This window comes from Strix uralensis, chromosome 1 (assembly GCF_047716275.1).
Source record: "Strix uralensis isolate ZFMK-TIS-50842 chromosome 1, bStrUra1, whole genome shotgun sequence".
Classification (NCBI taxonomy): Eukaryota; Metazoa; Chordata; class Aves; order Strigiformes; family Strigidae; genus Strix; species Strix uralensis.
Genome location: NC_133972.1, coordinates 10150636 through 10163471, shown reverse-complemented (window position 1 = coordinate 10163471; position 12836 = coordinate 10150636). Strand labels below are relative to the sequence as shown.

Genomic DNA, 12836 nt, shown 5'->3' with positions numbered 1-12836 from the left:
AGATTGCCTGCCGTTACTAAGAGGGAGGACGAGAAGCCCAAGAGGTGAAAATGGGCGCAGTTGGGAACGACCCCGACTTCCGTTTTCATTCCCCCTACGCACAGGTAAATGCTGTAGATTTTACAGTGCTTTGTAACCTTCATTTTCTTGATATACCCGTGTTGAAAGGGAGGCTTACTGTGTGAAGTCTCAAGTTGATACGTCCCTCTCTCTGGCTCATGGCAGCACCCCGACATCAAACTGCTCCTTTTTGGAAGTGCTAAGAGCTAAGATAATCTGAACCACGGACAATTGCTCCTGTGAACTGGGTTCAGATACTCAAGGAACACAGAGTTAAAAATCGCGCATAAAGATCACCCATCTCTTTCTTAATGAATTGACATGACGCTGATTCTGCATAAACGTGCCATGTTTATAGCTTCTGCTTACAGCAACTACCTGGATTTCTGTAAAGTCGGTTACTTAGGAGAAAGTCCTTCAAAATGGGTCCGTCCTCCAAAGAAATACTTCTAGTCCGCCTAGTAAAAATCCAAGGGTGGGTGTAGGGCTCTTCCTTCTTGCATCCGCTTCAGCATCAGGCACTGAGGCGTTGATGCCTGGGAGATGGGCTTTGGCTCCAGACCCCAGCGTGTCTCAGGGCATGGCCCACTTGTGCTGGCTACAGTCCAAAAGTGTGTGTGGGGGGGGGGGGGTTGGAGATGCTGCTCCTAGACCCAGCTCTTAAATGTCTGCACCCGAGTGAAACTTACCTTCAAATAGTCACGCTTGAAGATCCTTGGGTTTGTTTTCCTTTAAAAAACTACACAGAAACTCATTCGGAATTAACCCTCAACCTGGCATTTACAGCTCTCAGCTGGGATGGAGTTCACAGCCAGGACACGAACCTGAGTTTCTACTGGTCGCCCTAATACTGCTGTCCATGGACTACTCTATCACCTCCGCCATTAATTAAACACAAGAAGTTTGAAAAGAGGAGATTCACACTTAAGGCAGCCACTGGCCTATGGGAATCTAGTGTGACTTACCCACAAAGTCATTTTCCTCGTGAGGCTTCCAGGTGCCGACTGTCCCTGTGAAAAACCTCTTGGCTGTGACACTGTGTGCTCAGAACGGAGACGGGCGACAGGGTCACATCTGTTCTGCGGGTTTAGAGACAGGGTGTCACCGTTTGAGCTCAGAGGGCAACGGAGCACCACGCAGCCGCTCACTGCCCCCTTCCCTCCCAGCGCTGAGAAGGGGAAAATAAGCAAAGATGCTGCTCACCCCCCGCTTCCCCCCCAGCGCTGAGACAAAGGAAAGCAAAAGACCCACGAACTTGAGATAAGGACAAGGAGGGATGAGCTCAGCCTTTAAGGCACAGGCAAAAGACAGACTCGTTAAGGGAAGGAAAAAGGGATGCCAATTTAATACAGACACTAACACCACCACCCCTTAAACAGACAGAGTAGGACCGTGACAACCACTGCATCTTGAAAACACCTTTCCCCACCCCTCCTTTCTTCCCGGGCTCAGCTTTGCTCCCGGTATCCCCACCTCCCCCCGGCAGCGGCGCAGGGGGCAGTCAGTCCTGCTGCTTCTTCCGCCTCAGCGAAGAAAGGGGCAAGTCCCTTCAAACACACTCTTGAGTCTGCAAACAAAAGGGACTTTCTTCTGCGACTTGACGTTTCCAATGGGAATTGGAACAAAACGCGTTTTTGCCTCCTTTTGAAGTCCAAGTCTGACAAGTCTGTACAAGGATTACAAACTCCCAAATTTTTAGTTTTTCTCTTTTGGCTCGGAATCTTTCTGAGTTTTGCTTCTTACTCCTTATTTTCCCATAGACCCATGTCCTTCAAGACTAAGAGAGTACTAGTGTAAGATTTGCACTTGTCCTGCAGGTCTCATTTGAGATTGACCCCATTACCCCACTGTGCAGCAAAGGAAACTCAGTCACGTGTCAATTAAGCCACTAAAAACGTTTTTTTCTTCCCAGCATCTCATGAAAAGTCTGCAGGACAGTAAGTAGACTGCTTTACCCCTGTTCTTATCTAGGAACAGTTGTACCTCATGAAAGCTCCATTGACCTAACTCAAGATAACTTCAGAGATACCTGGAGCTTAACAGAACTTTAAACATAACTTTAAAGGTTCCTCAATATCAGAACGGGGGCCCACAAAACCTTAGTCCTATGTTCACAGCAGTACACCACGCTGTGTGTATCCATTCAGGCCATTTTTATTGTTCCATTTACAACATCTGAAAACTCTTTTCTCCCGCAGCAGAAGTACCACGACATCTCCTGTTTCTGGGAAAAACAACCCCGAGGCTGTCTGAGGATCAGCTGTGCTTTCCACCACAGCAAACCTCGGCACATCAATGGACTTTTTTTGCCACCTACTAACAGTGAGTAAAAATATCTTATCAACAATTTGTTCACTGGACTAAGTAAACACGCAAAAATGTCCTTCCGGTGCTTCCATCATCTAGACTGAGGTCAAGAAATGCACCGTGGCAAATCAGTCAGGTAAGATCTGCTATCGCAGCAAGGCCAAGGCAAAGCAAGGAATTGCACTGGCATTTGCATAGGGGCGCCACATTGATTTTTTTTAGCTGTCACGTTACGAATCTTCGTAGCTACCAGTTACGTGAAAGACGAAGCCACAAGCGGCACTTTAGATCCACGGAGTAAAAACGTTGCTTTACTTGGGTATTTGCTAGACGAAATCTCTCTAGCAGTCAGAATGGCCAGTAGGCAGGTAATCGTTTGAGAGCAACGAAAAGTAGCCTGTGTGGTGGGGGGAGGAGGTTGGCAGGGCCACTAGCAGCAGTAGCTGTTGATAGAGCACAACACGTTACGCGGATGAGACACCCCTTCTATAGGTAACGTCAGATTACAGTCCTCTGTGTGGAGATGTATGTCCAGTTCAGCGCTCTGAAAGCATTTTTCAGGCTTGAACATTGGATGCGGGCTACTGAAGTACAGCCAGACTTTGCAAGGCAGTACAACGTCTGAAAAATCAGAGTATTGATGGAAAAAAACACCGTTACAAGTGGGCGTCTTTTCTCCTTGGGCTTTTCTAAGAGGAGCTCTTGCCTACCAGGAGTCCTGGCAGACAGCCGGAACCTGGAATAGGGTAAGAGTCCAGGGTGGGGAACCAACACAGATGTCAGAAACTGGGCGGAAGCAGGCGTGACAGCAAGTCAGCATGACTTGCCATAGAAGCACCAACAAGCGGACTAAAATAGAGCTGGTCTTGGGCCTCCTCTCCAGAGCTGGAGACAGGTGTCCTAAGAGAAGTCCAGAAAGACCTCTACTCAGAAGCAAGCGCCTTGTGTTCCCGAAATCTTCTTAAACTCACAGAAGTTGGATTTGGCTTACAGTCCCCGGAGCTAGTTAATACCCGATTCTGGACACTGACAAAGGCTCTATCAAGTTCAAGTGCTGTATCTTACTTTCTCTTGCATGAGATACAACAAATCTCATCTGCAGTAGCGTTCTTAAAATGGCTTGAATCTCATCCACGTGCTGCTGCTCACAGGCAAGCAAGAGAGGCACAAGAATAGCAACCACGGCAATACAAGAAAATGCCCACGCTGCATCTTCTGCCTTTAAAACCCCAAAAAACATCCAATATCTTTAATGCAGTGCACGGAATCCTGCTTGTATCTAGAGCTGCACGTTGGTCGGCTTGAACGATACAAAGAGGCTCACCATCTTTCATCATTTTTCATTTCAGTCCCTTGCATTTCCCGGCTCTCAGAAAATGCTGTCCCAGTACCAAAAGAGTTTTGCTGCCAACATCACCGGTAGATACAAATTTCTACGGGAAAGAGTATCTTTTATGATTCTCCTCTGATTAAGTGTAAATCACTTTCAGGAACTTCATGGTCTTTCTCAAAATCAACACGTTGTACGCAGTAAAGAGAGGTGTGATTCAGAAAATGTTGACAGCAAGAAAAGCTCCCCAAGCTAAAAATGGGTAATCCTGGGCTTAGCGCTGCTAACTGCTTCAGAACTGATGCCACGGGCAGGGATACCGGCCTGCCTGTTCTTCAGCCTGTTTAAAATGTTCTCACAGGTGGGGTCCTAAACTCACTGACTCCCTGCAGCCCAGGTATTACTAATCACAGGGTTCCCTCTGTTGTCAATAACTGCAAAGGGACTGGAAGAATGAAGGTTACTGACTGAAATTAATCTCTCCACCAGCTGGAAGAGACACCCAGCCTTTCTCAAAGGCTGTAGAATGATCAAAATGTTCCTCTTCTCAGAAGGCTTCACTCAGCACTGCCTCACCTGTCCGTTCGGAGGAGCCGGTACCTGTGCTCTTCCCTGCTTTCTGCAGCTGCAAGATGCTCTTTTGCCAACCTCCGCAGGCGGCTTTCCCTAGAAGGCACAGTCTGTCTGTGTAACGATGCCTTCGGTGTGAGAAGGATTTCAGAACTACACCTGCTGGTCTCAACCTGGATTTCATATTCTAGTTCCCTCCTAACAAACACCATGTTCTTTTCTGCAGATGCCCCACTGCAACAGGGTAGCCAAGAAGAGATCCTGCACCCAGCCCCCCATCAAGAGCCACGCAGACATCAACAGCACATTCGACTGCCAATCCACCCTCCGCTCATCATAAACCTCGGGGATGAAGAGGACGACGAAGATGACGAGGAAGAGAACTGTAAACAACTTTTTTCTTTCTTTTACAAGGAAGTAGAATGGGGGGTTTTTGACACTTCACAGCTGATTGAGTCGAATAACCATTACAATTTTAGAAAAGAGTTGTTGACAAGTTTTTGAAAGAGTTTCCAGCTAATCCCCAAGTTATCGGAACCGGTAGTCACCAGATGTGAGTCAGGCAACATTTCCTAACTCCTGTGAAATGCCTGGCTGTATAGTTCAACAGCGGTATAATTCACAAACCTCTTTTTCATTAAATAGAGCTGAAGTCACAGGTTTGTTCACAAAAGATAGCGGTGTGACTTCAACTTCAATAATTTCTTCAACTGCTTGCCTAAACTCTGTGGGCAGTCTCATTTTATTACACAAAGTTATTCTTAAATCTAGCAAAGAGAATCCATACAACACTCTTCACATAAACTGAATGTCTATATGTTTTTATATACACACATACATATATACTTACTTAATTTTTTAAAACGTTGTTAAACTGTTGAATGTGTCTCACTCAGAGACACGAGATTCACAGGGAAGGAACGAATCGCACATTCCCGGAGAGGGAAAGCGAGAGCGCGACCTACTCTCACGTGCGCACTCCGCAGACTGCTGTGCTAGTTCTCAGGCAGCCACAAGCTGCTCCTCCCTTTCCCCTGCCCTTCAGGCTGGCCGGCAGGGCTGCCTGTTCAGGCTTCCTAACTCGGTTTCAGTGCGAGTAAGCCACGGGAACCTCAACAATATAACAAGTAGGGCTTTGCTAATCCTAGTAGCCTTACCTGAGACGGCCAACGAGCGCTCCCTTCGCCAGCTCTGCTGGCAGACATTGCAGGAGAGCAACTCCGGGCAGAGGTTTTGTGACAAGCACTCCCTGGTGACATGTTTCATCAGAAGATTGCCTTTGGGGGGTAAAAGAAGGATCATGAGTACTGAAGATCTTTTGGAATCAGTTTACAGCAACAAACATTTGCTTCTTAATATGTGTCCTGACTGCAAGTCCACTGCACTTGGAAATACCCAATAGCAAGGAATCCATTTTCTGGCCAGAAGCAGAGCTTGCACTCAGAAAAAAAAGAAGGACTGTGACCAAAGTGCATTTCCTTATGGTGGTTGCTTATTAAGAATTGCCGAACGTCTTTGTACAGCTGTCTAGTAACCCTTGAAAAATATTTCCTACAGATGTTCCTAACTGGGTGCCGAAGACCGATGCAGATATAGAAGAGGAAAGAGCAATAAAGGAAATATGCTACAAATCTGGTAAATACAAACTTAGTCACTCTTTCCTAAACAGCAGTGCCGCCAATATAGTAAACGTTGTCCTTTTTTTGGTTTGGTTTTTTCCCTTCCCTCTTGGGGTGTGTTTAGGAGAGTATTACAGGATTCAGCCCCCTCGCGAACACCAGTCTACAAACGCTGAGTCTTCACCTCGGGAAAAGGAGCTGTCACCCTCGGAAGCTACCAACCGAGACTTGCAGAAAGGCAAGTACTTTTCATCTGCTTGGACAATGGTTACCACTTTGAAAATTACTGTTACAGGGAGAAACTATCACAGAGTTTGCCCCTCCTCCCCACTTCTCAGATTTAGTGTCGATAAAAGACAGCATATTACAAAGAGCATAAAAACACTTCAGTAATTCCCCCCATCTCTCTCTCTCTCTCGTGTCACACACGTGGTGACTACCTGTATCGACTGTAGGTGCAAAAGGTACAAATGGGCTATTAACCCCACGTGTACTTTCCTGAGATACACAACATAGGTCTCGCATCTAGTTTTTCGTCACGATCAAGATTTGTGTAGCCTAGTTTTAGCAATGTAGTTTCCATTCCCCACCAGGCCGTGCAGGCACTCTTACGGGGCTATTTATTGCATCCTAAGACAGTGCCAAAGAAAGGGGAGACCAGTCCCTTTCCCAGAGGTGCTCTGGGCTCTCTGCTGGCTGTCTTGGCTGTCCAGATGATGAAATGCAGCCACACAACAAACTCTGCTGTAACTAAATTCAGATTAAATAAATACCCCCTTCAAGTGCCTTCCAAGAGATAGTAAGAGAGAGTTCCACTTTCTTTTGAATGCTAGGCTTTATCCAACATAAGGCAGGACAAAGAAATACAAATTCAGAAATACTTACCTCCTATATTTTGTTTCTCCTTCATTCTGGAGCAAGCGGCATGACTGAAAAAAAAAAAAAAAAATCTGTATTAGTTCTTTTACCAAATAAGCAATAGTAGAATTCCATTTGAGGAGAGAGCATTATGTTCTGACTATAAAAACACACCAGACTCACCAGTAGAGCAGTCATCAGAAATTGCTGCACAGAAATATGACCTGCTACTTTCAATTAGAGAAGAAAAAAAAAAACCAAACTTTTTTCACATTAGTGTCAATTTCAGGGATAAAATCTTGATAATGCTGTTTAATGTAACGCAGATTTGAGTAGGGTGATGCGCTGGTAAAAAATGGAATGGAAAAACTGTCTCCATTTCGAACCATGCAGCCTGAATTGTTCAACAGAATTGGGCAAAGTTATTTTCTTCTTCTTTCTGCATTTCACAGGTTTCTTATTAAATTGTTTTTATAAGCTATTTCTGTTGAATATTTCTATACGTTTAGACTACAGACAGGGAAATCCGTACGGAAGATACGGACACAGCTTGCCATATTTATCTGTATTTCTAATTAGATACGTTCAGAGAGAAGGACAGAGGTGCTTCCCCAGAGCATTTCTTCAAGTTGAGGTTTCACTCTTGAGGTTTTAGGTACGAGGGCGACATGCACCTTGAATCTGCCACATATTCCATCGGGTAGGATCCATCAATATCATTCATGAAAAGCGAGAAGCTGAAGAATGAGCAGGTGGCTGTAGCTGGTGCCTTACTTTGGAGCCGGGGTCTCCTTAACCTGCCTATTATGCTATTTCCTTAGAGAGCACGGCAGGTTACACACCAGGTGCTCGACTTGCACTCGGCAGGATCCAAAGAACTAACCAAAGAGAAAGAAGCATAGAAGATGAGAGGTTAAAGGCAACTGCACTAAACTAATCACCAGCTCCCAGAGGCGGGAGGAAGAGAATGGCAGTGCCGTTCCCTGTGCTTACCCACAAGCAGCTAAACCCTTCTTTCTCTTGCCTTTCCAGGTGATGGCAATACAATTCCTACAACATTTCGTAATGCAAAAAAAGAAGAGCAGCGTTCAGGAAGCAGAGTAGCAATTGAGGATATTCCCAGAACAGACCGCAGAGCCTTTGAACATGCAGGTAATGTACTTCAGCACTGGCTTCTCATTGCTGAGCATCGTGTGCTAAATAAAAATCACTGAATGTATTTGGACTGGGCTACCCACAAAGAACAATTTTTTAATCTCGTTTTCCAGCCAGGATGTCAATTCCTGAAGAACAGCACAACAGTTTTGTTTGGTTTTTCCCTTTTAGGAATTCACACTTCAAACCCCAGAGTAAAACCAAGCTACCAGCAAAGGGCTCAAAGGAAGGGGGATGAAACTGATTCTTCTCGTCTGTGTGTCACACAAACGGGCAGAAAGTCTTCTGTCCCACCTCCAGAACCTCGAAGGAAGGCCTATGTCGTCTACCGTAGCGTCACTGCCAATCAAGAACCAAAGTTCAGTGAAGCTACAGGTGGGCTCCTGCTTACACTGCATTCTTAAAACGCCTCAAACGTGCCTGTCCGTGTTGTGCTGCTTTCGATTGGTCCCTGCAGGTGAAAATTCAGTTATTTATGCCTGAATATGGACAAGAGTCCATTTGATCCAGCATCGTTTTCACAAACAGACTGCCGCAGTATCCACAGACAGAAACGTGAAGCTTTATAAAGCTTTACAATTTGTCAGGCAGAATAGTCATGAACACTAATTTAGCACCTCCGTAGCAGAAAGCCACTTCTCCGCCCCACAAGCAGGCATGAATGCAATCATGTGCCACGGTGCACAAACATACCGATCCCCACTTCTTACAGCATCTTTTAGGTCTTGTTCAAACTCCTGCCAGCAATTTAAATGCAGCATAAATGTTTGCGATTTATGTTCATTTTGTTCACATTATTTACGTGGGACAGAGGACTGAATTCCTTCTTCCTGCCATTCATTCAGGATGCTATTTCCCTTCACCTCTTTTCCACCTGTCCTCTCGATAGCACCCGCTCTGTCATAAAGTTGACAAGAAGCCTACAGGTGGGATTCCGAGTCTTGTATCCTTCTGGCAATCTGTCTTGGATGTAACCATAAACGTACAGCTTTTGCTTTACTGATCGGCATTTTTGTCCTAAGAGCAACCAGCAGCATTTTTGCTACCTTTCTTTTCAGCAGTACCCGAGCCACACGGTCCGAGATGCCCCAAGCAAAACAATCACCTCGACACAAAGACAAGACTTGGCACCCAAACGCAAAACTACGGTAATACTTACGTGTAGTGTATAAACTGACAACTTCAGGATTATTGTGGAATTAATCATTTGAATTAACGGAATTAAGGTGGCATTAAAAGAACACCAGAGGATTAATAATATTCATTTTTCAGCCCGTTTTACTGAGAAGGGTTAGTCCTCGGGCAGCGTACTCTGATGCAAAATCAACTGCCCAGCACAAAAACACAATACTGCCTTGTGCCTTCTTCACAAGCAGGGATAAGACAGGACATTGCCTTATGGACTCCTTTAATCTAAAAGCAATTGATGCCTTCGGGCAGATTTCCAACACAGGAACGTCCCCTTTGTTGCAGTCAAGGATGTCCATGGCGGGATCGCCTCATTGGGAAGGTCCTGTGAGCCCCCTGGGAACGCTGCGAGATTACCAATGAGCTTTAAACGACTAGAGAGGGAGTCTGTACTCAATACTAGCTGGTATTTCAGAGCTGCTGTGGGATTCACCCCATGCATTCATTGCTCCTTCAGCTAACGTCATACTGAATTCACCTATCAGGCTCAGGGAGTCTTTCCTGCCATTGCAGCTGAAATTAAGAAACAATGTCTGTGTGTTTTCTACAGACAAATATCATCAGGATCCTCCAACTCACCGACCTGGAGGAAAAGAAATCCACACGGAAAAACACGCTCTCACTTCAAAACCACCATTCAGGTAGGTAACTGCTCGATACAATTCCCTCTTTCCAGTAAAAGCACCAGGTCCCTCCCCACCTGTGTTTCAGACCCCCCAGTCGGCCCCGCTGTCAGTGCTGCCCTGAGCTGACCCAGGGCACTTCCACACGCAGCACTGGGCCATTCGGATTCCCGTCAGAGACGCAAATCCTCTTGAGGCACCACGGAGATGCAAAGCACCTCAACCCACCTTCGGGAATCCCTCGCCAGCCTTGCTACCAGTTCTGGTTTCTTTGTGCAACCACCACACGCTTCTCAAGCATCTGCTTGGGAAGGTTTACGAGGAAAAATACTCGCGTGGAACCTTTTGAAACATGGGTGGATTATATTAGGATGAAATGATTTTTTTTTCTGTTGCTTCTACAAGCGTTGAAAGCGTACTTCTGAAAATGCTTCTGAGAGAGCGTGTTGTTTTATTCTAGGAAATGACGCACAAAATGGTCTGTCTCTCTATTTTGACAGCAGAGCCAAGAAGACATGCGAGTCAACACAAAAGGAGAAAGCCAACCTACACGGGAGAAAGAGATGAAGCGAGTGCTTCCATCGACAAGAAAAATCAAAGTTGAAACAAGGCAATGAGCAACCGGAAAATCCAAAGATGATTAAATTACAAAGTCTGAAAATCCCGTCTAGGAAGTGCACTAGAACGTTCAAAACTTCAACAGCCTTCGATAGATGTACAAAGTTTAATCTGTTATGAAAATCTGACAGCTCAATTTATTTGTACAGACTATGTTTTAAGGCATAATTCCTGTTACGAATAAATACTGTTGGTTTCCCTTAGCAGTCTCAGAGACCTTTTAATGTAAACAACAATAAGTGATGCATTCTAGAAAGTGCAGTTAGGCCTCACTCTCCTTAACCGAGAGAAGAATAGAAAAATCTAGAGTATCCGGTTTAGCTGACAGTTAGAAAATGGGAAAAAAAAAAACAGACAAGAAACACCTTTTTGAAATCAAGGACTAAGCGTCTTGAAAATGTTTCCTCCCCTCTAACTAGACATCGCCGTTTCAAATTGTAGTACCCGATGCCTTGCGGCAACACGGTCTACGTTGTCTGCCTGAGGCAATTTAAAATCGTACTCAGAGGGATACTGTGTCCAGTTAGATAAGGCCTGGCCTAGCCCTTATCTAAGAGCGCAGCGACAGGTTCTCAGGTGAACGTCCTTTCTGTCTGACAGTGGAAATGACGAATAGACTTGGCTTCTTTGGGAAAATCCTGTCAGAGCTCAAATGACCAAAACGGGCTGACTTTTCCACGGACGGGAGGTGCAGGGTGTGCTGGGCCATAGTCGCAGGCCCATTCAGTGCTGCACAACTTGGGCCTCCCAGCATCTGAATGGCTGTAGGATTAGCTACACTGCCCTCCTTTCCTTTTAAATGGCATCTCAGAAAAACAGCAGCTGAAGAGATGCTTTACACAATCCGAGGGCCTTTCCAAACCGGGATCATAAAGAACTAGCACCTCCCGATGCAATTTCACCCACCTCCCCATCCCAAAAAGCCACCCCAACAAGCCAAAGCCAAAAGAAAATCATTTTCTAGCATCTTAACATGCCCACATGCCCAGCACAGGATCGGGCTGACTGACAGGCCCAGCTCAAGGGAAAGACACCGACCTTGGTGCCCGCAGGCTTGTTTCTCTCGCGTATTCTCACTCCTCTCTCCGGATGCCGCTGCTGCCCAGCAGTTTTCCCCCCTTCTTAAATATGTTATCCCAGAGGCGCTCCCACCGTCGCTCATGGGCTCAGCCCGGGCCGGCAGCGGGGCCATCTTGGAGCCGCCTGGCACTGCCTCTGTCGCACACGGGGGGAAGCTTCTGGCAGCTTCTCACAGAAGCCACCCCTGCAGCCCCTCCGCTACCAAAACCGTGTCACGCAAACACAATACAGAATTAATTCTTCCTGACCGTACCTTCTTCTGTGCCTCCTTCACGCAGAGCTGTCCCCCTACAAAGAGCCCCTGGGTGCAAAGCTCTTGGCAGGGTTAACACTTCCTTCCCATGGCTGCTGCTGCCCACTGACACTTCATCCTTCACGGCCCTCACCTGCTTGCCCGAATTTTCCTTCTATGCTATGAACCACTAGTCCTCTGTCCTGAATTCTGCCTTGTATCTCCCTCCCTTCTCTTGGGCTTCATCTCTATCGTATTACTCTTTAACCTCTCTTTTGAGGTTGCGGATCCTTTCCCTTTCTGCCCTTGCTTTTATGGTTTACTCCAAAGTTCCCAGCTTTTGCCCTAACGGTGCTCTCAAGTGCTCACCTCCGAGTCACTGATGTCAGTCAGCGGGGTTAAATGGGACCCCAGGACCTGAGGAGAACAGGATGCCTCACCGTCTTCCAACACTAAAACTCCGTTTTTCCCCCTAGCTAGCTGCTTTTTGTGCAGGGGCAGCCCAGGACCTCAACGGGATCAGAGGTGGTAATTAGGGACACAAGTGTACGCTGTTCTTTCTGCTTTAGCCGTGCCAGTGGACATCGCGGAAGCAAGAAGCAGCTCTGCACCCCGACAGTGTAAGCAGTGAACAGCTAACCGTCCACTAACAGGAAACAGCAACTTTCTCAACCCAAAGAGGGAGGTAGAGTAAGAGAAACATTGGCTGCAAGGATTTTGATTAAGAAACAGTCAAAGAATAAAGTTTGCCTCTGTGCTAGCCAACATTTGTTCCCAAGAACACAGTTCCTACGGCAAGAAGTTGGGGACTATTTAAGCCCCGCCAAATGGGTTTGTTCCCTTTGACGTTAAAGAAACACCACAACGGGAGACTCTCTGAAACGGTCCCATTTTCCCTACTTTACTCGGCAGCAATGCAGAAAAAGGAAGGTGTTCAAGCTGGACAGGTTACAGAGCGCCATGATGTTGACGTCACGCGCTGGACGTGCCCTCGGCAACCCCTGGAAGGTAACATTCCAAACCACCTAGCAACTGCCTTCGTCGGTTCAACAAGCCTGCAGAAGGTACCACCTCCTGCCTTCAAGCGTCTTTCGCTGTCGGCTGGAGTTTTTCTTTCAAGAAAGAAGCAGAGCTAAGGTTCTGAAGGTCCAGTTTTTGAGAGAAAACTACTGCTTTCAGGACAAGATTGCCTGCCG

At 46.4% G+C, this 12836-nt stretch overlaps 1 pseudogene; it reads left to right on the top strand.

Annotated features, from left to right (window-relative positions):
• The first annotated feature begins 50 nt into the window (after positions 1 to 50).
• Positions 51 to 12776, top strand: LOC141952934 (uncharacterized protein C12orf50 homolog; annotated as a pseudogene).
• Positions 12777 to 12836: the final 60 nt, after the last annotated feature.